General features: G+C 53.1%; 1 long non-coding RNA gene across 1 annotated transcript; it reads right to left on the minus strand.

The window, feature by feature from the left end:
• Positions 1–726: 726 nt before the first annotated feature.
• LOC111558070 lies at positions 727–2856 on the minus strand. The gene is made up of 2 exons (XR_002738616.2): positions 2578–2856; positions 727–1564 (listed from the first exon to the last, which is right to left on the minus strand). It is a non-coding gene; the product is annotated as an uncharacterized LOC111558070 (long non-coding RNA).
• Between the last annotated feature and the right edge of the window lie 2001 nt (positions 2857–4857).

Genomic DNA, 4857 nt, shown 5'->3' on the forward strand with positions numbered 1-4857 from the left:
CGCGCCCCCGTCTCGCTCCTTCTGAACAAACTGCACTCCGGGTGGCTCCAACCAAGATCGGAAGCAACAGAGAAGGCACAGGGGACGGAACGGGGGTGCGCCATCCCAGGCCTAGAGAGTAAAGACCTCAAACCCAAGCCAGCGGTAGCCTAGCCATGGCCTTCGTGGAATAATCACCGTGGCAGCCGTTGTGAACACTTGACATCGTGCTCTGTGCTTCGCACGTGGCCTCGTGTAGCCTTCATGACCCCTGATTAAGCCCCATTCCCCGAATTTAAAACCCGAGGTTCAGAGAGAAGCTATGTTTCCCAAGGTCACCCGGCTAGCGTGTCACGTCGCTGGCCCACCACCCCAGGGCTGTCTGCCTCTGAGCACCGAATGGGGCCACCCTTCCTCTCATTTCAACAGAAAGGCTCCGATCGCTTCCTTTCCCGAGCTCGCGCCGCGCGCCGATCCCCGCGCTAAGCATTTCGTCCGCCTCATCTTGTTTCAAATTCATAGTCCCATGAGGTGTCCACAATGCCTATCACCTCCCATCGAGCAGATGGGGAGCCTAAAGACCAGAGAGGTTAATTCACCTGCCCAAGGTCACACAGCCAGTCGAGCAGCAGAGCCAGGGCGATGGGCTTCAAGGAAATTAATAGATTCCAACTGGCATCTCTAAATTTATATTTCCGCCTCCACCGAGGTCCCCACCACTGCAAGTAATCCTGAAAATTCGTCATGAAGCTTTCAAAACAATTTATGCAAACAAACCTCAAGTGGGGCTATTTGTATTGGCAGCCCATTTCACTTAACCACCCACAACAAGGAACAGATGGCCAGAGCGTTGGACTCGCCTGCAAAGAAAACAGGAGGGGCCAGAGCATCAGAAGCCGCCTTCCTTCCCCCACGCCTGCCCGCTTTGTGACGATTACAGGCTTGTTCTTGTTTATGTCTTTGATTCCGTTGTTATTTTATGTACTTGTGAAACCGACCCAGCATTTCATGAGAGAGGTTTGTTCAAAGACCATTTGCCAACCATCTTCGGTTACCAGGAGCCGGGCTTTCCGTGCTGAATTTGGAGTCCTTTCCAGACGGAGCCTTCTGGAAAGGGGCTCAGCAGGAAGTAGAAACAGCCTGCAGATGTTGGATCAGGGATCGGCAAAACCTTCGAGACAAACGGCTGAAGAGTTACACTTACCTGCCTTTTTTTTTTTTTTTTTCTTGGTCACCTTTGTTTCCACTGGGCTTTTGCCACTCGAGGTGGGGACGAGTCCTGGGCTGAGGGGCAGATCCTGGATTCAAATCTGTCCTTTACCAGCTGCGTTGACATTAGACACGTTACCTAGACGCTCTGAGACTTCAGGGAACTCGTGTATGGGGCTACCAACACCTCCTTGGCAGGGTTGCTGTGGTATTTAAGTGATAGTTGGTTAATACATATATCTGAGTGATTCGTCCATTACGAAATGCTATTCCACTCCACTTGCTTTAACCCAAAACAGTCAGGCGGCTGTCTCGATCACAGGCCAGTTAATCACCCAATAAGTATTGCTGAGCGTGTATTATTTTCAAGAGAGATCTGGAAAAGATTCAAGGAGAATTAAGTCAGGATCTCCATCCCTGGGGGCGGGGGCGGGGTGGGGGGGGGTAGTATCCAGGATCCATGGCAGATGGTATTTTCCGAAGATCGCTACAACACCTCCCATCCCAAATAGAGCGTGTCTTTGACACTCTTCCCACAGACAGGTGGGGGTCTCCATTTCTCCCCCATGAACCTGGGCAGCTCGGGACAGAAGGTGCGGCGGTGACGTGCGGCATCCAGGCTAGATCATAATAGGGGTAGTACTTCTGCCTGGTGACCGTGGGGCACTGTCCTTTGGAGCCCCGAGCCGTCCAGTAAGAAGTCTGACACTGCCATGATAGGAGGAAGCCCAGTCCGCATGGAGAGGTCAGGTGTAGGCGTTCTGGCCAACAGTCACCATCGAACGCCAGACGTGTGAGTAGAGACGTCTCCAGATGATTCCTACCCCAGCCATCAAGTCACTGCCACCTTCGGTGGGGGGTGGGAGGTGGGGGCAGAGAAGAGTCCCAGGTATCCTGGCACGGACACAAACCGTCGGGGTTCTACCCACCCCTAATCCCTGAGCCACACGTGCCTTAAACATAATACGAGGATCACCCCAGCGTGAATCTGGGGGCTGCTTGCTGCCCCGGGTAACCGGCACAAGAGAGCAAAGCGAGACATACACCGGGGGAATGCTCATTTAAAATAGATCCTGATCCCTACCAGAGAGGGTGGGCAAGACAGGAGCTGAGAGGAGGGAAGAAACGTGTGGGCTGGAGGTCGGGAAATGGTTTTTTGAGGCAGCAAGGCAAAACTTAAGCCTTAATTAAGTGGGTATTATTTGGATAGGGGAGCACGAGGTGAAGGGAGTTCACTTATTAATAAAAGAACCCATAACTCAGTATGTCTCCAATGATTATAGTAATAACAATTATAGTAATAGCTAATGATGTGGGGTGATAATTTTAAATACACACCAATTATTGTTTTTCGCTGGTATTTCCTGTTACCCCCTGACCCTTCCTTACCTTCTGAGCGGCTCCAACATATGGCATCCATTGCCTCCAGGAAAGGACGTGGAAGCAGACAGAGAAAAGGTACTTGTGAGCCCATCGCCCGGGTCCCCAAATCTCCTTCCGGGAGACATGACGCGCTGGGGCCATATTTGTTCATATTGGCTCAGAAAGCCAAACTGTCTTTCCGAGATTAGGTCCATAGGCCCTGGGGGTGGAGGAACATCTGAAGAAATCAATGAACTTGACAGCCGCCCCCCCCCACCCCCGCCAGCCCACCCTAAAGCAGGTAGATTTAAGGAATTCCAAAGCTGAAATAGCAGTGTCCCTGTTCCCACAGCAAGAGCGAGCCTCCGGCACGGAGGGAGAGCAGAATAGAGAGGTGTGTCCAGCCAGAGGGGGCACACAGCCTCCCAGGGGCTCTGGTAGCTAGCCCAGGACAACGGGACCTTCTGTGGAGAAATTTCCAGAAGCCCGGAGACGGGAGGGGGATGTGGAATGTCTTCTCAGGAAGGAAGGCCGTTCTGGCCGTGGCAGGTGTGGGCACCTGACCAGAAGCGAGACGGCAATACGGAAGACTCAGCAGATGCCAACAGAGATTGAAGACGGTCACACTTGTCCCCCTGCCCTGCTGGAGCGAGGAGATATCACCGGGCAAAACAGACAACACTAAACGGACTGGCTTCTATTTTTTTTCTTTTACGGTCTTATTTATTCTTAAGAGAGAGAGAGAGACACAAGAGCAGGAGCAGGTGAGCGGCAGAGCGAGAGAGGGACACAGAATCCGAAGCAAGCTCCAGGCTCTGAGCTGTCAGCACGAGCCCGACGCGGGGCTCGAACTCACAAACCTCGAGATCTTGACCCGAGCCGAGGTCGGACACCTAACCGACTGAGCCACCCAGGCGCCCCTAAACTGACTGGCTTATAACTCGCGGCTTGACATAGATTGAACTGCGTAGCACAGCAAAGGAACTTATACGTTTGCACTCTGGCTCCATCAACATTTACGGAGTTTACTCAACGGGAGGAACCACGCCCGGCTCTTTTATTTTCTCACCGGGTCCTGGCAAAGGACTCTGTGAGACGGGTCCCGGCTTCACTTTTCAGAGAAAGGAAAGGAGGCCCAGAGATGTCAAGTAACTTGTCTCTAGGGGCTCAGCCTCGAAGAGGCACAGCAGGGATCAGACCCAGGACCGCCTGATTCCAGAGAACCTGCCCTTGGAACGTGCTCCGCAGCGCCTCCCAGGGGGTCTGCTGTCCACACTGGGACTCACTTCCGGCAGGAGGGGCTAGGCTACGCTGCAGGAACGAACGACTGAAAACCTGAGTGCCTAAACACAACGGAAGCATAGTTTCCCTCACCCTGCGTGGCCCCTGGAGGTCAGCGGGAAGGTTATCCTTCGGGATAGGTTATCCAGCGGGAAGGAGTCCATCAGACTCCTCATTCGTGCATCTGGGCCATTGAGGCCTCCTGTCTGGAGGGTTACCAGTTACTGGGGCAGGAGAAGGAGGCAAAAGGTGAATTGCCCAACGACTCAAAAATTTCTGCCCAGAGCATCACATGTGTCATAACACATGACATGTCACTTCTTCTCACCTCCCACTGGACAAGGCAAGTCCATGGCTGCATTGGCAGGAGGTGAGAGGTAGAGGTCTGCCACGTGTCCCCAGGTGGGAGAACCTGACAATGATAGTGACATGGCTGATCACCACCCCGTGCGACAGCTCTGTTTATCATAAAATCATGTTGAACGACGGAGAGGAGAGATGGTTTGACGTGGCCTCTGATGAAACTCGCCTCCCCGGCAGTTCAACCAACGGATGAGATCACAGACGATTGTGACTAATTTTAAACCCTTCTCGTACCACCCCCCTGAGAACTCACCCCCAAGTGACTTCTCACAAAGTGTCAGAGCCACAGGGACGACGAAGCTTCGATGACACTGTAGAGAAGGCTGAGGTTCTATGAGGAAAGAGGATGGTGAAGGTTTAGCATCCTCTCCCTTCTTCTCTGCCCTGGAAGGGGCCCCTGACTCCTCCTCGGCCATCTGAAAATCAGACGCATTTAATGCCACATTCTGGCCTCAAATGGAGAATACGTTTTCTGCTGATGTCCTAACTGTACCACCTGTCTCTTCCATCCCTTCCATACTCAGAGCTCATGGTCCAGGGAAGCTGCAGCCATAATAGGATGGAGACAAGGAGCACTCCCCAGCGTGGCTTCAGACACCCATTGTCCTTCGTGGCCACGGGAGGACCAGCAGGTCAGCGAAGCTGGGACTGAGGCAGGAAGCA

This window comes from Felis catus, chromosome E2 (genome assembly GCF_018350175.1).
Source record: "Felis catus isolate Fca126 chromosome E2, F.catus_Fca126_mat1.0, whole genome shotgun sequence".
In the NCBI taxonomy this organism is placed as follows: Eukaryota; Metazoa; Chordata; class Mammalia; order Carnivora; family Felidae; genus Felis; species Felis catus.